Source organism: Rhinopithecus roxellana, chromosome 10 (assembly GCF_007565055.1).
Source record: "Rhinopithecus roxellana isolate Shanxi Qingling chromosome 10, ASM756505v1, whole genome shotgun sequence".
In the NCBI taxonomy this organism is placed as follows: domain Eukaryota; kingdom Metazoa; phylum Chordata; class Mammalia; order Primates; family Cercopithecidae; genus Rhinopithecus; species Rhinopithecus roxellana.
This window is the reverse complement of record NC_044558.1, coordinates 111,916,949-111,939,651: the sequence shown is the minus strand read 5'-3', so window position 1 is coordinate 111,939,651 and position 22,703 is coordinate 111,916,949. Positions and strand designations below refer to the sequence as shown.

At 35.0% G+C, this 22,703-nt stretch overlaps 1 protein-coding gene across 2 annotated transcripts in view; it reads left to right on the top strand.

The window, feature by feature from the left end:
* Positions 1–22,703, top strand: part of MGAT4C (MGAT4 family member C) — a 900,286-nt gene that overhangs the window by 609,861 nt on the left and 267,722 nt on the right. Inside the window, exon 1 of one of the 2 annotated variants that reach the window (XM_030939720.1) lies at positions 1,551–1,624. The exons of the other annotated variant lie outside the window; for it this stretch is intronic. The gene's annotated coding sequence lies outside the window, so the exon portion shown is untranslated. Of the gene's footprint in view, positions 1–1,550; positions 1,625–22,703 lie in introns of those variants that run through there. 2 annotated transcript variants of the gene reach the window in all.

The following is a 22,703-nucleotide window of genomic DNA, read 5'->3' as shown; positions in this document are numbered from 1 at the left end:
ACGTTACCAGAGTTTTTACAGATAGTAAGTGGTGGTGCAAGAACTGGAGCCTAAATCATTTCAACCCTAGTCTAGAACTCTTGCTCCCACGTCACGTGCTAGCTTGCTACTCAAAGTAATCAAATAAACTGACTATCATAAAAGTCGGAACTTGGGAAGAAATATGAACATATGAAAGTGTATTTTCTTATATTATCAACTTTTTGAACTCTCATTGAGGCCATTGAATAAAAATAATTTTCTGTCATTGGAAATGCGGAGGGAATGCAACCAGTATTTGCCCTGAATCCATTATTCAGAAATAAATGAAATAACATAAAGGCATGCAAGCGCACTGTTGGTGGCTTTCCTTGCCCTAAAGTTGGGGTGGTTGAAGTGAAAATCCTTGCTCTTTCTCCAGGTGCTTGTTCTGTTTGCATGCTGAGCTGCACAGCTTTCAAAGGGCTTGCCCTGGGATATGGCTGGGCTAGATTTAGAAGGAACTGGTCACTGAATAGCTCTGGTAATTCTTGCATCTCACAGTTATGCGATTGACAGCTCCTTTCAGTGGGGAAAGCTTGGGTATATTTCAAGGTGGTTGTAGTTTTGTCCCTCTGGCAGCAAGCTGCTGCAACCAGCTTAGCCCATTATCCTCCTCTCCCACTGAATTTAAGCCTAGGGAGAAATCTGGGGCTTTTGTCAGGTAGAAGGTAAGAGATAGATAATTATACCCCGTGTGTGCTCAAAGAGAACAGCACTATCTCATAGAGTAGCTTTCAGTTACTGAAATGGAATTGTCTGAAGTTCCAGTGACTTATAAATTACTCTTTGTAAAAATCAATAGTTAACATTATTATGTTAGTGATGTTGTGCTTTTAATATCTCATACTTTAAGGTTTATTATACAATACTTTGCAGATAGTGTTTAATACTCAGAGAATAAAATGTATTTACATTTTTGTGTTTTTATTAGAAGATTTAAAAACATAAATGGCTGCTCTGAAAAAATTGACTAAACTTTACAATTGACTATATTATAATTTTTCTCAATTTGAGTTTCTTAAATCTCAGGGGCTAGTACTGTAAAATCAATGCAAAGTAATTACAAAATTTAAAATTCCAGATGCTATGATTACATACATCTTGTCCTTTAATATCCATTCTGTCAAATACCTTTTGTAAACACTGTTACTTAACAAAACACATTTGAAAAATAACATTTTCACTAATTCTGATTAATTAATTAGGTAAATCAGTCTTATCATATTTATAGGGCAGTATTTTCAGTTTGTGATCCCCCAGGAGCTCAACATTACTTTCACTCTCCTTTTAAAGGCAGAAATTATAGTTAGAAATGAGCATTTTAATTTGCAGCTGACAGTTTAGGGTTAAGATATGATTCCAGGTAACAGAAGCCAATGAGAGTACACCCAGTTGATGTTTGTGACATCATCTTCCAGTCGGAGTACATAGAACAGCTGAGGTGGCGTTCAGTTTCAGCACAGTGCCATTATGATGGATGTTTACATCTCTTCATTGAGAGCCAATTATCTCGCTTTTGTGTGAGGCCCAAGGATCACTCATGCTGCCAGGCTGCACAGAGCACTGTTGGATCTAGCTGAACGAATTGTTTTCTCTGTCTCTGGTAAGGGCTTCTTCCGTTTTACCTTCTCTTTTAAAATAAAGGTAGATGTGTCTTACAGACGAAGTGGTATAAGGGTCAAAGAGGATTACTATCTGGTAAGCTTTTATTCAGGAATGTTTATCATTATTTAAAGGACTATGGAGTTAGCAAAATGAATTGAAGAAAGAGCTTGCTAACGTGTACCTGACAAACTAATTTGCAGCAGAAAATGAATGGCAGGTAAATTTAGCTTTGCTTCAGAAAAAGGAAAGTAACTGCAATTATAAGACCACAATTTTGGATGTGTTTTTAAAGCTGTATATGTGCATGTATATCATTCTGCATCATTTCTCTATATTTTTCTATTAGTATTAAAGAATAGTGGTAGAAATGGTCAACCAAGTAGTGTTGCTGTAGACTTAAAATGAGTCAAAGTTTCTAATTGTTAAATGGCAGTTCTTTGGGACAGTTTTGCAAAGTTGCATTTATAGAGGGAAAACAAAATTTACCAAGTGAGCAAAGGCTCTGGCTTCTGAAATAAAGTTGTAAGACTTTACATTCATATTTACCATTTAAATCTAAGGATATAATAATAATGAAAAATTTTAAGAATGTGTGTAAGGGTTTCTTTCTGGAATTAAGGGATATTAAAATCTTTTATTGCATTTTTGTTATGCTTTTTAGTGCAAAATAAAATACTATCTTTTAGGTAGCCAGAAAATATTTAAATCCTAAAAGTGTACTTTATATTCTTTAATCATTTGTCAGTAGTAACATTTATGCCTGAGGATCTTGTTATATTGTAGCAAAACGAATATATTTAGAGCTGTTGAATTACTATGGATAGGTGATTGAATGTGACAGAGAACCTGAAAAGTCACTACACTAAAAGCTTTCAATTGACTGAGAATGTTCACATGCTAACGAATGAAGAATTCAAAAATATTCGTATCCCCTCAAATGTTGTCTATTATTATGGTTGAAAGTAGCACACGGTTGTTATTTTAAAGTTGAATGCATTTATTTATGAAATAAAGCCACAGAAAAGTATAATTAGCTGTTATTTTATTTAACATGCTCTTTTATTTTAATAGCATCTCCATTCCTCCTAGGGTAATAAAACTTTTGAATAATGGCTTGTTCATCCAGCGTTGATGTGCTTATGCTTTTTAGATTTATTTTTACTCTGCCTTTAACATAGAATATTTCTGCCTTTGCAAACTAGTAATTTTGATAATTAAAAATCAGGATTTGGAGATTCTCAAGTTGAGCTGTAAGACAGCAGGGGTTTCTCAGCTATGTCACACTCTGTATCTTCTGCTAGCCCAGTCCTATTTGGCAGCTCTAGACATTACTGTTGTTTGAATTGTCTCCTTTCGTCAATTCAGGTCTGAACAAAACTAAGTTTATAGAAAGTGTCAGATGTGTATTAATGAAATCTAAACAAGTGAACTTAATGTCTCAGCCACAACCATATATAATCAACAAAACCTCAAAAAGCTTCCAATACACATCTAGAGTTAACTTTTTAATCAGGAAAATTTAAGTTGGTATATTCTGTGAATTTCAAAATTTAAAGTGAAATCTAAAAGTTTTGATAATGTGAGCTTGAAAGCGTAATGAGTCACTGCTTTGAAATGATTTTTTTTTTTTCTTTCCCTAAGTACTCTAAAGTGGAGTTGAAAAACCCAGTGGTATTGACTGTGTCATTTTCACAGGTGATTAAACTTAACTAAGGGAAAAGCATTTGTCTCCCAATAATTAATTCTCTAAAAATCTATTTATATCATTCTGTCAACAATGAAGAAAATCTTATTCAGCTAGTGAATGATCTAGACATTTAAATGTATTTTTTTCTGTGTATGATTCATTCTTTCAGTATTAGCCTTGCTAGTCACAAATGCACTATGTTGATGGTGATTGCAGTGTGTTTAGTGCTTATCTCCTCCTTTTCCTTTGGACAACTTTATGCAATGCAAGTACACAGGATATGAGCTACCTAGCTAATGGACTTCATTCATTTCACAGGAAGTTTTTTTGTTATTATTTTTAATGTAAGAGAGGACATCAATGGGATCATAGCAAATTCCTATGCCACAAAGTCCCTAGGAAGGCTTCTCAGTACAGAGTGACATAAACAAATGGTGTGTGATGTTACATGTACTACTGTGTTATCTGCTTCCTTTTAAATACATATGTTCTTTGTCTGATTTATGTAACCAATATTAAGAAGAGATGGAAAAAAATAGCCATGAAAAGATTCTTATTAACTCTTCTGAAGTTCTCTGCATACTCCATACACTGGGAGTGATACATTTTTTCTTTTGAAAATTACTTCTCAAATTATGTTTTTACCTATTGCAAAATAATACTTTTTGTATGTTTTAATATTTTTCTAGATTTCAGTTTAATGTAAGCCCCTTTATTAGTTTCTTGTAGTGATTGAATGCACGATACTGCTTGTTTTTTAGTTTCTCAGTTCAAGCACTTGAATGATCATGAATTCTATGCTTGTCTTGACAGTGTGAAATTCTGGGCATTCCAGGCCAACTTTTTGCTTAAGACAAAAAATATAGTAACTATGATGTCATCTTGGACAACTTGGACTTACTGTGTGAATGTCTGGATATTTAGGTGTATATTTTAGGTACATAAATGTAATGTTTTATGTATTTTAAAGTTTAAAAGGTCTTTTTATCAACATTTTTACATATATATTTAATTCTTAACAATTAGTATGCGATAAAATAATTGATATTATGCAACTAAGGAAACAGAAACTGATAATTTGTAACTTGTTTCCAAAGATCACCCAGTCAGTAAGTCAGTAAACAGAGGATCTAGGACCCAGAAACAGGTTTACAAATTTCAGTGCCCCAAATCAATCAATTTCTCTCTCTTACTTTCTTTCTCTTTCTCTCTCCCTCCCTCCCTTAATACAGCTGATTATCTAATCAGTCACTTTTCTTGAGTATCTACTCCATGCCAGGCACTCTTCTAGGTACTTGGCATTTATAACTGAACAATGAAAAACAATTCTTGTTCTTGCATATATTATTTTTTTTCTATCTGAAAAATTCTCATCTTTACATTACTACAAATGTAGAATATATTTTTAAGGTGTGGCTAATTAAAACCAAAAGCTTTATGGGAAATAGGAAACATGAGTTAAAGGACAAACTCATTTGCATTTCTAGTGTTTCTGTGTGTCTCTAAGTTCTCAGGTATGTTTTAATCCAAAATAGATTTTTACATTATATTTGGGTTTTGTGAAAAGCCTGTCAAATATTTTATAACTCATACTTGATTCTGCATGTGGTCACTGAAATATTGTAAGAATAAAATAGTTTGTGGTGGATCCCAAAAACAGTATCAAGCATTTGTGGACAAAGTTATCTTGTATTTATAATGTATGTTGAAGCAAGCTAGCTTTATTTTTATTGTCTATTTTACAATCAATTATTTGCTGGTAATAGTATGCCAAATTTACAGTTGTTTGACTTTGGATAAGGTTCTTTAAAGTTTAAGCAAAAGAATAAAAAAATGAAGAATTTTTTTATTTTAATTAAAAACCTTAATATCTCACAAATGATAGTAGTTTGTGTTTGAACAAGCAAACTGGAGATAATCTACCTTTTAAGGCCAATTTTTTTCAGTATCTTGGTAGACAGTAAAGGTAGTTCCTAGGACAATGGCACTAAAAGTGATATTTATTCCCTATTGAACTTATTTACACATACTCAGTGACTTAAAAGAAATAAAAAGCCTAAAATACAACCTCCTCAGAGAAAATCAATCTGTACATAGAACCTATCAGTTGAAGATAAACCATTTTTAGATAGTATCATTTAATTAGCCACTGAAGAATCTATCTAGTGAACATACGTATAAATTGTACAACAAAAGTTAGCTGAACACACTTGATTTGGCTCAAAATATTTTACTCTTGTACTATTGCATAATAATAAAACAATACCCGTGAACTTAGTCCCTTTAGTAATGCCCATTTGAAGTATGCAGAATGAGAGAATAAAATTAGAATTCAATAATTGAAAGTATGAATGTGATTTTTTATCTGCTTTCTCTCTCTGCCTCTGAAGCTATGACAAAGGAATGTGCCCTTTTCAGGGGTTAATATATTATAAAGACTTTTCTGCTTCTTTCAGAGTCAGAGACAGAGAAGCTTGTTCACATTAGAACTGCATAAAATGAAAATATAATCTAGAGCTATTAAGCAGTAGATGTTTTTCCAAGGAGTTTTACAAGGAACTGGGCCTTGAATTTAGCTATTTGTAACTACTTATATCAACGAATTAATTTTAATAGTATTTTTGATGAGAAAATATAAACTGACAACAGTACTTTTTAATGCTAAATTCTGCCAAAAGCAGAGAGTTAGTTGTTTGGTGCTTGGTACTGGTCTCAGGGGCATGGAACTGAGCATAACATACAGGTTGTCTAGGTAAATTTTCACAAGTAAGTGGCTCTCTACCTGTGTGCCATAGCATACCATAAAACTCTCAAGGATATACCCTAACATTTGGGTCAATGTGGAAAATGTATTTTTCCTAAAACTGGGTATACATATTGATACTGCAGTCAGTCAGATAAAACATTGAGCTGAGTAAAATCAATAATATGGGGGAAAAAAGACACAATTTACTGTGATGAGAGGCAAGGTGTAAAGTTAAGTTCCAGCAACTTTTCTCAGTTCAAAGTACAGAAGAGGCTATGATCAGGCTAGAAAACAGTTTTGCTCAGCAGAGCAAGAAAAGAGCAGTTGCTTTTAAAGACACTTTCTTGTTTGTTTGCATGCACTTGTTGCATGGAAGAATATGCAATAATTGTGTGCAAATTATATTCAGGTAGTCTGGTCCCCGCTTCTTGTTCCACCCTTTTCAGGCTTCATGCCTTCATAATAAAAAAAAAGTGGGGGGGGAGGGGGAAGTAAAAGATGCTACCTCATAAGGTTGTTGTGAAAATTTCATGAACTGATCTTATAAGCATGGAGAACGATGCCTTGCATATAGTAAATGTTCAATTAGTATTGCCTCTCTTTAGTATTTTCATTGTTACTGACTTACTTAGTATTGTGTGGGTGTTTCTTTCAGTTCATTCAGGAGTTTCATTAAAAATTGCTATTCACTAACATGAAAACTCTGGTACAGTACAAACACACAATTTTGGGAACAAATCATGCTAATTACTTTTGAAACTAGATGCTGATTGTAGATTTTATCAGTAGACATGGGTTAATCATTTACTGCATATAAAATTTCTGATGTTTTAATTTTAACGATTGTAAGATGTAAAAAAATGAATTAAATAAATTTTAGGAACTTTTCCCAATTCTAAATGATATAATATGGGATATCATATATATATACTAATGTAAGTACATAATAAAATAGAAAGTCTTATAGCTTTACCTTTTATCTTTCACTCTATGTTACTTCGCTACTTTTTATTCTATGATTATTCGGATGTCAAAGAGAGTTTCAAACCTGGAGTTATAAAAGTTTTATTTGTCTGATATATGTAGAGATCAACAATCTCTGCTTTTCAACAGTCCATTGTCTCATATTGGTGATGAAGTGGTATAGAATTGAGTTAAAGTTTGTCAATTCTTCTTTACTCATGACATCCTGTATTCTTAACCTACTCATTAGAGGCAAAATATGTCTTTATTTTAAAAATCTCTTTGTCTCTCTCTTTTTCTCTCTCTCAGTCCCTCTCTCACCCTATATTTGTGTGTGTGTGCGTGTGTGTGTGTGTGTATGTCGCTTGTTTCTTTTGTTTTAATGAAGCATCTAACATGTACCTAATATTACCTCAAGAGAGATACAAATAGAAAAGCATAAAAAATGCAATGTTTAAGTTAGGTTATTTTTATCCATGGTTTATAATCTTGTAGAATCAAAGCATTAATGAATGTGTAAAACATTTTTTAAAAATCTATTCATTCCCCTAAGGTATTTTCCCTTCACTTTTAAGTGTTCTGACTCATTCTACAAATTATTTAGAGTTGAGCCACTCAATTACCGAGCACTTATGGCATGCCAGCAGTGAATAGAGCACCACCGCTGCTCTCCAGGGGTTCATGGTCTAGTGGTCGACACAAAGTTGGAAATAAATAATTACAATCCATTGTGATAAGTTTTACATTAGAGATATGCACAGAGTGCTCAGGGGACACACACAAGGAGTGATTTATTCTATGTGTAAAAATCTGGAAAATCTTTAAAAATAAGCGGTCACTTAGCTAAGTTTTGGAAAATTAGAGACCTTTTCAAGTACAGTTGGGCGAAGTATATTTCAGATAGAGGGACCTCATTAAGAATAAAGTCAAAATGAGAAGAGAAAGCACAGTGTGTTCGGTTAAGGTCAAGTTTCTTATCATAAGCAAAGGCAGGAGTGAGGAAGAGCTAAAAATTTGCACCAAAGTATCAGAACAGATTCTAGTTGTAAATAACCAGTAAGGACAACTGTCATAACTACATAACTTTAATCCTTGGCTGGATGTTTAAATTAGGTTATTCAAATTTTAAATACTCTAGAAGGGTTGTGATGAGATGGATCACTGTGGTTTTGAGAAAATGAAGAATGCTTCCTAAAAGAGATAAGAAGCAGGATTATTTGGGACTATTTAAAGCAGTCTGATATATCAAACGAACAGGAATGGTCAAGACATTCCACTTCATTAGTTTCCACTAACTTTACTAGGTATATCAATCTATTAATTTATTTTACATAATGGATAATATTAGACGGGGTGATTAATTACTCAAGAATATAAAAGTGGGTCACACGTGACATAATTGAGAGGAATACCAGAGTTTGGGAAAGAGTTTCTGAAATCAGTATTTATTCACTATTTATGAACTTAAGCAAACATGAACTAAGGATAGGAACTGTATGATGCTGAATGACCAAATGCTTTACTATTGGGCTGAGGTCAGTGGGAAGATCCAGGGAAAGGAACTCCCCTTCTTACAGAATAACTCAATTCATTGCACTCATTTTTTAAGTTATCTGAACATTATATAAAAGTTATATATTAAATAATTATTTTAAAAGAAAATAATAAGCATTGTGTCATTCTTTTCTTGGTATAAAATTTTCTCAAGTGGCATGTGATTTATACTGAACACAAATAAATGGGGGAAGATGGAAAGAGGTCCTCAGCATGGGAACAGAGCATTAACACTAGCCAGTTTCACAACTGTCTCTTAAGCTGTCTCCCAGAAATTTATTCTAAGTTTATTCACTTATTTCCTCATGGTGAAATTCCAATATATTTACGTGGTATCCAAAGAGGGCAAAACGGATTAGGCTTTATGTATGACCTCTCCCATCTATAGCGTTATGCACTCTGATAGGTGGTGAAGTTACATAAGCATGGTGGTGGTGTTGCATCAAGAAAATGTGTGTCATAGCAGAGCACAACAGGCAATAGGACAGAAAAGGCAAGACAGAAGAGGCAAGACAGTTGCCCATCTACTTGGAAGGGAATCGCTTCCCACTTGCCTGTATCTTTAATATTAACTTTCAGAGCAATCTTGCATAAGAGTGTGCAAGAGAAAGAGAACATGGTCCTGAGTGTAGAAAATAGGATAAACTGTGAGGCATTAGGGAGGTGGAGATATAGAAAGGGAAATATTTGGGGGAAAGTAGAAAAAAAATTCACAGACAGGGTTGTAGTAACAAATCATAGAGGGTATTTTACTCTCTTGAGGCCAAAGATTCTCCCTAATTCTTTTCTGAATACCTATGGCCTAGAAAAGTGTTCAGCAGCAGTTTGCTGAATGAATGTCTGGCTGCCTGGGAGAAGGAAGGAAGGAAGGAAGGAAGGAAGGAAGGAAGGAAGGAAGGAAGGAAGGAAGGAAGGAAGGAAGGAAGAGAGGGAGGGAGGGAGGGAGGGAGGGAGGGAGGGAGGGAGGGAGGAAGGAAGGAAGGAAGGAAGGAAGGAAGGAAGGAAGGAAGGAAGGAAGGAAGGAAGGAAGGAAAATAGGTTATTTTTGTGTGTGTGTAGTTTAGGCATGCTATGCTTGAGATGTCCACTAAAGAGCAAATAAGACACGTAGGTATTGGTTATCAAGAAGCCTTAGGGAACTCCACTATTTAAAACTGCTGAAGAGGAGGAAGAACAAACAAAGGAGACTCAGAATCAAAAAGCCTTTGAAGAAGGATGATAACTAAATCTAGACTATTAAAACTTCAGACTAGGAAGGAAAAGATGGTGCTGAGGGTAGAAAATCCTCTGAAACCTCTATGCAGGAGATACAAATCTGAACATGACACACCTTTCCCCTCTCTTCCCCATAACCTCGCTTCCATTCCCTTGTGACCTAAAACTCTTCAGTGGCCTTCCATTACTTATAGGATAATAACAAATCTAGTATGCTTCTTAAAGCCCAGAATGATGGTCTGTGTGTTCCAGCAACATTTCCTTTCTTTTCATCTCTCTTACAATTTCTTCTTCAGTTCCACCACTGAGCCTTAGTTTATGCCATTTTGTCTGGCTAGCAGGTTCCTCTGAACATTTTTCACATGTTTACTTCAAATTTATTATTCAGTTCTCAGTTAAAGAAGCACAGCCTTAAGGAATTCCTCCTTGACCTCCCTGATGAGGCCAGATATCCCTATTACAGGTTCTTAACACAGTATTTAACACTTTCAAAAGTTTCCGTTATAGGCTTTCTTGGTTGATTAAATTGTTAATGCTAGTCTTCCCATGGGACTGTAATCTTTATGAAAGTAATGACCAGAATCTATTCTAAATCACCACTGAATCTCCAGTGTCTGGAGTAAGGAGATCAGCTAGATAAATATGGTCAAGTAAATAAATGTTGTGAGTAAACAGAAGATTGCAAAAGGTGTACTTACACCTGGGAACAACAAAGTTCTGAGATGCTACTAAATGTTAATCATAGAAATAAAATTTGAGTGGACTTTCTTAGAGCATAAATAAAATACTTGCCCATCTCTGCAGCCTCCTTCCCACTAATATGTGTGTAACCCTATAACTAATTATGTAAGTATTTAAGTAAGATAACAGATTGTGCCCTTTGAGTTATGCACAGAATAATAAAAAATATGGTATCCTAATGGTCATTTGTAACACACAGATAATTGAAGGATATGAAGAGATACAGACTTATAGAAACTGAGTGTGTATGTGAGTGTGTTTGTACAACAGTTGTACCAGGGTATAATTGATGCTACTAAAACTAGAAAGAATGTAATTGAGAATATGATGTCCCATCATATGAAAGGCTGCAGAGAGTCTCAAAATATAGAACAAAGAAAACTAAACTTTAAATTGCAGGAAAGGTCACTGGTGGTCTTAAAGAAATTAGTTTGAGATATTAGATAGCAAGGAGTCCAGGAGGAAATTGATACTTAGGCATTGAAGTCATGTTCAAGCAATTTCCAACTGAAAAGGAATACAGACTTGCTGGTCAGAACTGTCAAATAATAACTCTTTCAGGAATGGAAAAAGTTTATTTGGTGGGCAGATATATGAATTATTAAGTAACATTTATCTTTGTAAATTAGTCTTCATAACTTGTACAAAACATATTTATAATAAATAAAGCTATATGTTCATAGAACATACAGCTACATTTAAAAATTTCAAGCACAGTTGGAACAAAAGGTAGCAATATATCCCAAAATATAGAAAATTGTGGGAGTCATTTACTCAGCAGTTAATTTATTCTTTTAAAATGACTCTTTCAGTAGCCATTTATAAGCATGTTTATAGATGTTAAACTGTTCATGAGTGGATAGGCAAATAAACAAAGAAACCTCTGGCATGAAGACCTAGACCCTCTAAAAGGTTGCAGGATACTCTAAGAAGCAATGGTGCACTAGAAGATATTCATGGCCTGCTAAATAGAAGAGCTCCTAAACTCTAAGACATTGATGAAATTAACTGAAACCAAAAGAGAGAAAGGTATGCTTTAGACACAGCTTAGAAATCTGTTGGATTGGAAAATACTACTACATCCTAATATATAAATATGAATGTGCAATTAATGTGTATGTATATACAAATTATTTTAATTTAAATATGTAAAACTATATAATGAAAACTTTTGTTTTAAAATTTGGTGACACATTGAGTTATTTATTCTGGTAGCTCTATGATGATTATAGATTTATTCTCAAGAAATTTCTGATTTACTTAGAAGAAATCACTTTAATTAATTTGTTCTTGTTACGGAAGAGGACAAGATATTTTTGAATAATCTAGAGAGGTGAAAAATTATATTCTACCTCTTTCCAAAATAGTTTGAAAAACAAAGTAACAGGATTTGAGTACTAACGCTAGGAGCTAACATGGAAGGAGCACTGGGATGTACCGTGGTTTCCAAGAAATTGAGATCAAAAGGGGTTTTGAAACCGGAACAGTTAGCCACAATGCTATGCCTAGGAAAGATCACAGTCACCTCTATGTGACAAAGATATTCATTCAGAAATCTCTTGTATTCAGGCTAAACTGAAGATGACTAGACTGTAGAAACCAGACAGAAGCATAGAGACCCCAAAACAATTTGAGGATGCCCATGGGAACAAAATATAAAGAAGTTCAAAAAAAGGAGGCAGAATATGGTGTCTGAGGTCTGATAGGAGAATCTAGGCAAGAAGACTGAACTCAGAGACAAGATTATGATTTCCAGGAAGCCTAGAAGGGCAGAAACTTAATCTGGAAAACTGACATGCTAACCTGGGACCCAATAACTGGAGGAGACCTAATTATTCCTCTCTGTTTTTGGTAAGAGAACTCGAGGACTGGTCAGAATGTCTGAGAACAGGGAGTTGTAGAACCTTGGTGGATTTGTACCCATAGGTTTAGTTGGTGTTTCTATTGGTGAAGGGTAGAGGGCTGATCCCACCATCTGGTGTATTTTTTTGAGTTTAGACTGGGCCATTATAGTGTGGGCTTAGGGGTCAGTTGGCTAGGCATTAATTCCTGGCTTCCCAGTTAACCAGTGTCATGACTATGAGCAAAGAATTTAACTTCTCTCTGCCTCAGTTGCCTAATCAGAGGGATTGAGGATCAAATGAGATAATGCATACCATCCATTTAATACTGCACTGACCCAGTATATGCTGGATAAATGCTGTACCTTATAATTATTATTACTCACCCATAAATCCCATGCTTCAGTTCTGCTGCTCCCTGAAACTCACCTCTGGGCATTGGCACATATTCTTTCTGTTTAAAGAAGTCTGCTATGTCAATTCCTTTTCATCTTTACTTGTGATGTTTGGGGTTTCTTTCTAGAACCTCTTTGATGGGTGAGGTGTCCCTCTTTTGTGCTCAGAGAGCATTTTTACTTTCCCTATAATGTATTTAAATTGACCATTGCCTTCTCTGTATCCCCCATTATCCTGTAGGCTCTATGTCTTTTGGGATTTTATAAGTTTTATCCATTGCTGTATCAGCAGTGCTAACGCAGAGTAGAAGCTCATTAAATGTTGATTAAATGAATGTATGATGAGAGACCCCAGGCTTAGATCCCTTTAGGGAGCCATAATCTGAAAGGATTTCTCTATTAGAGTTTAATTTGGGGTGCTCGATTAGAACTTAGTTCTAGAACCAGAACTAGAAGGTCTGAGGTGAGAGAAAAAGCTGCTTTTAGAAGGTGGCAATGAAATCCACCCCTTCACTAATATCCGTCTGTCTCCTGCCCCAACAGTGTTGGTAGAAACAACTTACATGCTGAGAGTTTCTGACACAACCCCCGAGCTACTGTGGCAGTCACCCGCTTTCCCAATCGAGTTGGTAAAAATATGCCTACAGGGTAGTTAGCAAATGTCTGCCCAGGATCATTAAACAGTGCAAAGCATTCTAGAAACTATAGGATGTGCACTGCTTGTGTGCATGTAGGCGTAGGTATGAGCTAGGCAAGATGCTGCTGTTCTTAGTATTTATAAGCATTACTCTTGCATTTCTTTCATCTTAATTCACTTTTTTATCTTAGTAAGAAAAATGGCAAACGCCACCAGCAGCACTGTAGCCTTAAAAGTCACAGGGCCAGGCTTAATGTGGACAGTCTTTTCTCCTCCTGGACTCTTCTCACTGCTTAAAAAAATGTATTTGTTTTATATTGCCGTGTAACAAATTACCACAAATTTAGATGCTGAAGACAATAGACGTTCATTATCTCGCAGTTTCTACGGGCCAGCAATATAGACACAGCTTGGATAAGTCTTTTATTCATGAGTCTCAAGAGGCTGAATAGAGGTGTCTACTAATCTTTTTTTATCTCTGGAGTTCAGGGTTCATTTTCAGACCAAGTTTTTGGCAGAATTATGTTTCTTGCAGCTGTAGAATGGAAGTCCCTCTTTTCCTGATGGCTCAGTAGGGTACCACCCTCAGAATCTATAGGCCACCTTAGTTCCTTGCCAGGAGGCTCTTTCACAGGCCTTTTCATAACAGTGAAGCTTACTTCTTCAAAGCCAGCAGGAGAATCTCTTGCTTAAGTCTGCTAAAATGGAATCTTACGTAGTCTAATAAAATCATGGGAGTGACCCATCACATTTGCCTTGTTCTATTGGCTGTAAGTCACAGGTTCTGCCTACACTCAAGGGGAGGGAATAAGACAAGAATGTGAATCATTGAGGGTCACCTCAGGGTGTGTCTACCACATGGAATAATCACAGAACATTCTCAGAGACCTCTTAAGTGACTGTCAGCTGCCACTGCCGAATCATTTGTTAGAGATATTCTATTAATTTCCCTAAACTTGCAAGTAGCAGAGCTCACCCAACAAGAGTAATTTTGCTTGGAAAAATTTGTCAGTAACCAAGAGAAATTGATGATTGGAACCAGGTGAGATGGCCAGCTGCCTACCCTGTGAGCTCAAAAGGAAATTGTACCCTCGTGTACTCATTTTGAGTTTGGAGACCTGGAGAAATGGCTGCAGGGTTTGCCACTAATTAGACTATTTGGAAAGAGTGCATTTTCGGTTAGAAACCCCTATTTTCAACCCATTGTCAAAGAGGAGGAAAGTCAAGAGTCTCATTGCAGATTTTATCACTTGGGACCACCTTAATGTTAATGTGCTTAAAAATGCAAAATATCTAAAAGATCTCTTGGGCTCTGTTAGTAGCTAGAGTCCGTTCCCTTAACTTGCATCGCTGAAAGTTCTGAGGAGCCATTAGAGTCCATAAGGAACTGGGAGGTGTGTGTTGTATGTGTACGTGTGTGATTATATATGTGATGGGGAGTGGGGGATTAGTGCCTTACTCATGCCATTGTATAAAGGTAAGTTTGAATGGGAGAGCTAGGTTTTCAGCAACCCCCTTCCTCTATTTTTCCTTCTCTTGTGTTCTTTCTATTTGCCTTGAAATGCCCTATTTTTTTTTTTTTTTCTACTCTAAAGTACTTCCCCAGACAATCAAACAAAATTGGTAAAGGCTCTTGAAACTTTAGTCCAAAGTCAATGTGTCTTGATAAACAGAAAGTACAGGAGTTAAAAAGAAGTCATTACATGTGAAATATTCTATAGAAGAAATAGCAAAAAAGATACTTGTTTAAAGGGTCCATGTCTATTCACATGGACAAAGTATCAACATAAAGGAATCTGAGAAGTCATTTAAATAAAAGAAATGATGCAGATTCAAGGGAAAGATAGACTGAACCTGAGGCAGTATCTATGTTTACCAAATCCAGCTTTGCAGCCAGTGAGCTGAAGGGGAATGTTTTACATGTCTTTGCATTGCAGGATCCTGCAACTGGGGAGTTTTTCTAACATGTTCTCTTGAGTTAGATTGAATGGGTGCAGCTCTATAACCAATGTCTGCATAACTGCATAAAAGGGAACTTGTTCTACTTGAGGTTGAGGCCCTAGGCAGAATTTAAATATCACTCCAAAGTCCTTAAATATGTTCCCAGAGCCTCAGCCATGAAAAGACCCAAGCAAAGGGAAGCAACTGGGCAGTATGATGATATAGTGAAAAGATGGAGGTTGCCAGTAGAGTGAGGATAACTTCTGAGACACTGGGAGGCTACCAAAGGTAAACACAGTGATATTTTCTCAATGTCCTCCCCTCCCCCAGTCTCAGATGATTTGAGAGTTGGATTGGCAAAGCAGGTTCGGGTAAGGCTCAGGAAGAGTGGTTTGTTGGGCCAAGTCAGACAGGTGGTGAGTATGAAGCTAAAGGCTTGCCAGCATTGTGAGACCAGGCCGTTTGACATGTGGTTAACCACCTGAAGTGAAGGTTGGAAGAGGTTACATGGCATTTTAGGAAGCACTTTATGAAGTGCTTTCCCACATAAAGCAGTCAAACAGGTCTGGTATCTGAGGCCAGCTTGAAATCAACTGCTGCTGATGCACTCTCTACTGAGCTCAGCTATTTTTTTCCTCTTAGGAGGGACCACTCTGCTCCTTCTAGACTTGCAAGGATGGGGTCATGACCCAATCTACAAAAATGTCAGAATCCAATTTGGAACAGTAATGAATTACAAGCTGTCAAACAAAATAAAATTTACCAGCCCATAATAATAATAAAGTGATAGTAATTAGGGGGGACGAGATAATCTTTTTTGACATTAGAATTCAGACAGCCAATTAGAAATGCAGAGGGAGAGATACTTGGAAAATTGTCGTTTTGCTTCCATAGTAGTAAAGATCAGATCAGTAAAGAGTCACCAATGGATGCTGAATCAAGGGACTAATTTTATTCTGGGGCATGATACATGTATAGTCATAAAGTGACTTCCAAAGGACTTCCTATTAGTTACAAGAAAGAACAAAAATAATCATTACTGTGGAAAACCAGAAAATAGTTAATTGCATTTTTTAAATTAATATTATCAGTGGTTTAAAGTTCATATGGAACAAAAAAAGAGCCCTCATTGCCAAGACAATCCTAAGCCAAAAGAACAAAGCTGGAGGCATCATGCTACCTGACTTCAAACTATATTACAAGGCTACAGTAACCAAAACAGCATGGTACTGGTACCAAAACAGAGATATAGACCAATGGAAGAGAACAGAGCCCTCAGAAATAATACCACACATCTACAGCCATCTGATCTTTGACAAACCTGAGAAAAACAAGAAATGGGGAAAGGATTCCCTATTTAATAAATGGTGCTGGGAAAATTGGCTAGCCATAAGTAGAAAGCTGAAACTGGATCCTTTCCTTACTCCTTATACGAAAATTAATTCAAGATGAATTAGAGACTTAAATGTTAGACCTAAAAACCATAAAAACCCTGGAAGAAAACCTAGGTAATACCATTCAGGACATAGGCATGGGCAAGGACTTCATGTCTAAAACACCAAAAGCAATGGCAACAAAAGCCAAAATTGACAAATGGGATCTAAGTAAACTAAAGAGCTTCTGCACAGCAAAAGAAACTACCATCAGAGTGAACAGGTAACCTACAGAATGGGAGAAAATTTTTGCTATCTACTCATCTGACAAAGGGCTAATATCCACAACCTACAAAGAACTTAAACAAATTTACAAGAAAAAAAACCAAAAAAAAAAAACAAACATCAAAACGTGGGCAAAGGATATGAACAGACACTTCTTAAAAGAAGACATTTTTTTCAACAGACACATGAAAAAATGCTCATCATCACTCGCCATCAGAGAAATGCAAATTAAAACCATAACAAGATACCATCTCACACCAGTTAGAATGACAATCGTTAAAAAGTCAGGAAACAACAGGTGCTGGAGAGGATGTGGAGAAACAGGAACACTTTTACACTGTTGGTGGGACTGTAAACTAGTTCAACCATTGTGGAAAACAGTGTGGTGATTCTTCAAGGATCTAGAACTAGAAATACCATTTGACCCAGCTATCCCATTACTGAGTATATACCCAAAGGATTATGAATCATGCTGCTATAAAGACACATGTACACATATGTTTATTGTGGCACTATTCACAATAGCAAAGACTTGGACTCAACCCAAATGTCCATCAGTGACAGACTGGATTAAGAAAATGTGGCACGGCCGGGCGCGGTGGCTCAAGCCTGTAATCCCAGCACTTTGGGAGGCTGAGACGGGTGGATCACGAGGTCAGGAAATCGAGACCATCCTGGCTAACATGGTGAAACCCTGTCTCTATTAAAAAAAAAAAAAATACAAAAAACTAGCTGGGCGAGGTGGCGGGTGCCTGTAGTCCCAGCTACTCGGGAGGCTGAGGCAGGAGAATGGCGTAAACCCGGGAGGCGGAGCTTGCAGTGTGCTGAGATCCGGCCACTGCACTCCAGCCCGGGCAACCGAGCGAGACTCCATCTCAAAAAAAAAAAAAAAAAAAAGGAAAAGAAAAGAAAATGTGGCACATATACACCATGGAATACTATGCAGCCATAAAAAAGGATGAGTTCGTGTCCTTTGTAGGGTCATGGATGCAGCTGGAAACCATCATTCTTAGCAAACTATTGCAAGAACAGAAAACCAAACACCGCATGTTCTCACTCATAGGTGGGAATTGAACAATGAGATCACTTGGACACAGGAAGGGGATCATCACACATCAGGGCCTATTATGGGGAGGTGGGAGCGGGGAGGGATAGCATTAGGAGATATACCTGGTGTAAATGACAAGTTAATGGGTGCAGCACACCAACATGGCACATGTAAACATATGTAACAAACCTGCACATTTTGCACATGTACCCTAGAAATTAAAGTATAATAAAAAAAATTATCAGTGAGGTACAGATGGATATTATGTACCCCCAGATTCTTTTCCCAGATAACAAAATCACCTGTGTATTATTATTTGCCAGGAGTGCATAATTTAAAACTAATCATGAACATCAGACAAACTGAAGGTGAGGAATATCTATTAAAAAGAGAGTGGAGAAATTGTATTCTTCAAAATTATCCATGACATTAAAGACAAAGAAAGGCTCTGATATAATTCAGGTTAAAGAAAGCTAAAAATAAATAACTAAATGTAACACCTTATTCTAGACTTGGTCCCATACTGAAGGGGTGAAAATGCAAACATTTCAACTGGCAAAGTTGAAATGCAAACATGTATTAGGTGAAATTATCATATCAATATTAAATATAATATTGATAATTTTAATGTGGTAATATACAATAAAAGTGTCATTCTAGGCAATAAAAATATAAATATTTAGAAGTAAAAGACCATGATGTACACAACTTCCCTCAAATGATTTTAGAAAGAGAGCCAGGGGAGGGGCTGGAGGGAGAAAGAAAAAGATTAAACAAATGATTAAACAATAAGGTAAAATATTTATAAGAGCAGAATCTGAATTTTGGTTGAAAGCAGATGAATGTTCTTCATTTTTTTAATTTTTGCTACTTTGTTGTAAATTTAAAATTATTTCCAAATGAAGAGTTTACTTAAAAAGTTACCCAATAAATATTGTTGTTAAAAACCCACAAATGTAGAACAGTATATTCATTTTGCTTCCAATTGTTCAAAAATAAATAGAAACACAAAGACACACATGGTCATTAATTTACATTAAGTTATATAGATAGATAGATTCAGCTAACAGCTTTGTAACTGCTAACCCTGAAACCATATAAGCTGAATTCAGATAAACCCTATGACTGAGAATATATCTGCCCACATTTGTACCATAATGAATATTTTTTATGATTTTGTAAACTTGATGATTGTATTAGGAAACATCAGATAACATAATAAGAAATTTATGAAAATGATTAAAATAAAATATGGTAACATCCAAGACATGTAAAAAAGTGATAGACATTTGCCTCTGGGTCAGGGCGTATATATCTAGATAGGAGAGATACCTGCTTTTCACTGTGTGACTCTTATGATGTTTGAATAAAAACAAAACACATATATGTAAAATATATATTATACATATATGTGTATGTGTGTGTGTACCCTTGAAATGAAAAACAAAGCACACTTGAGTTAATGCAATTTAAAATATATTTATTAATTGCTTTCTGCACATTAGAATAGGCATTAGAGATATAATTTTAAAATTATATTTTATATCTCCTGCCTTCCAGGAGTACATGTTCTACTTGAGAAGAGAGGGATAAGATCTTTTAATAAATAAAGAAAAGTAAAATAATTAAAAATGCCATTATTAGAGAAAAATAAAAGAAAAAGAATTATAAAACCTTTGTTGTATGTCTGGATTTCCCACTGACTTAATTTTTATAGCTTATCTAAAATCTTTTATACTTTATTTTTCTCACTTTATAAAAGGATGAATAACATTGCTCTACTTTTCACATAAGCATGATTTAAGGATTAATGGGATTATTTTATGAAGATTTTTGAACTTCACTTGGAAAGGATATCTGAAAGGATATGAAATAAATACATATTAATTGTAATCGGTATTCATTTTAATTGTAAAACATGCTTCTTTGAAACACATTTACGTGTCAGCTGAAGTAGAAACAGAGAGAGAGGGAGAGATAGAGAGAGAGATAAACAGAGAGAGGGAGAGAGACCACTTCTGGCTTCTTAATTTAAGGCTTTCATTGACCCTCAGAAGTTTCTGTGTAATTTGGCATTTTACAGCAAAAGTAGTCATGTTCCTTCCTCCACGAGCTTTCCTAAATAAAAATTTTCATGTTATCAAAGCCAGATTTATTGAGACATCAAAAAGTGATGACTTTGGGGCAATTACATTGCAGTTACTCAAATGAGATTGAATCAAAGTGTGTCATGGTCTCTGACAGCCTTTTTGGAACACACCTAGTTTTAATAATGCAGTTGCTATGATACATATGAACGGATATTAAGGGTCACCCTTTAATATCATAAAAGCAGTAAATTCCAAGTTTGACGTTAAAACATGAGTCTTAGATTTTCATATGGTACCAAATATTACTGTTTTTATAGAATACTTTTTAATGTGATTCTGATAGACAGCCAAAAAACCCATGAGGTCTACTAGAAATGAACATTTTAGGCTTTTAATATTAATACTATGAGCTTGCATAATTCTTTATCTTTTTTTCAAAGCCTTTCACATTCATTATCTCATTTGAGAGCCTTAGCTGCTTATTCAATGGCCTTTTCACTAAATCACATCACCTCTCCAGTCACTTTTTCTTTCCTCTTGTGACTGAAAAAGTACACCTTAATTATAACCATAAATAATTCTATATTTTATTATTGTGCTGGATGAAATATTGATTATTGAGTAAAAAGGCTCAAGAATTTGAAGATGGCATACAATACAAATTTAGATCTACTATGAAGCTATATCTGTGCTGTCCAAATTTTCCAGTACATTAGAACTTCCCCTTCAGCTAACAGCTTTGTAACTGCTAACCCTGAAACCATGTAAGCTGAATTCAGATAAACCCTATGACGGAGAATGCATGTGCCCACATTTATACCGTAATGGATTTTTTTAATGATTTTGTAAACTTGATGATTGTATTAGGAAACATCAGATAGCATAATAAGAAAATTACGTAAATGATTAAAATAAAATATGGTAACATCCGAGACAAGTAAATTCTTTTTATCATGGGTCATTCTTTGCAAACAGCTCAAAGCATCTTCCATGTATTCAGTCTTTTGTATTACTCGACTATGCAATGTACTGGCAGAAGATGAGCTTTGTCAACTCTAACATGCAGGATTTGCATACCCCTTAACAGTGACTCCATTGGAGAACAAAAACCACTAATGTATGTTTTTCTTTTTTAACCTCCTAATTTTATTTTAGGTTCATACAGCTTATCAAAAAGTAAAGAGAAATGACTCAACAAACTCATTATACTTATTGATGTCAATATGTTGACTTCACAGTAAATGATAACTAAAATCTATTCAAATTTTGCAAAAATAATTCCATATATTTCAAGTGACTCTACAACCCCAGTGTGGATATTTTAAGCTTATTTGTGCGAGATGCCAAGACCACAGATTTTAAAGGAAGAAAATTTGGATAGACTTTAGTTATTATTTTCCCTCAATATTGAAAGATAAAATTATCTACTAGTTAATTGTTACAGTTAAGTATACTATGTCACTTTTTCCTGTTTTCTTGTAGGTCTCTTGTTTTCTGTCTTCCCTAATGTCATATCTGTGATTCACATTTTCAGAAATCTTTATTGTAAGTAGACTGTGAGCTTCAAAGAACTTAAAGCAACACAAGTTTCTCTTCTAATATTCATCTGTATGACATATCTGTCTGCTTAATTTCCACAGAGATATGAATGAAGGAAAGAAATTAAACCTATAGCAGCAATGGTTTTGGTCTGCTCATTGAACCTGATTAAATAAAAGGTTTTAATAGACAATTTTAAAATTTTTATGAATAAAATTTTGCTTATAATTTTATGGTGGCTTTATTGCATTCTAATATTGTAATTTTTTTATTATAGTTAATTTTCAAGTGAGATTTAAAGCATGCTAGTCACTGTGTTGAACACTCACACACTTTCCCCTTTAATTGCCCAACAATCCTAAACTGCAAAGTATCACAATTTTATTGATAAGAAAACCTAGGATTATTTAGGAAAGTCACACTGCTAGTGAATAATAGAGCTAGGAAACAACTTATAAGTAGGTTATCTATATCCAGAACTTTTATTCACACTGTTTTATTAAGTAGATAGATTGCCATTTTGTTCATTTGTATGTGTGTGTTTGTGTGTATGTGTGGTGTGTGTGTGTTTTCTATATCCTTATCATGTTTATATTAAACTGTTTATCCACTTTCTTTCTTCTCTCTCTCCCCCACCTTCCCTCTCTAAAAATATGTATTTAGAACTGGAATACATATATAAATATATAAATATATATATATATATAATATATGTATAGATATTTATATATAATATATTAAAGACTGAGCTAACGGGACATATAATATATTTTTCTTATTTAAGATAAAGCCTTTACCAGGTATACAAATTCGGCTAATGTTTTTTGAAACCATCTTCAGGACCTGTTTACCAAGATAATCACATTAAATAACTCTGCTTTGTAATCTCCTGGCTTCAGAATATTTTGCTTATGTTCAATTATCTCTGTCACCTCTAGAATTAACTTTTGTGTTTTTTTCTAATTGAACTGGAGATGGTCCTTTAATTATTTAGTAAGTTATATATCTGCTTTTAATTATAC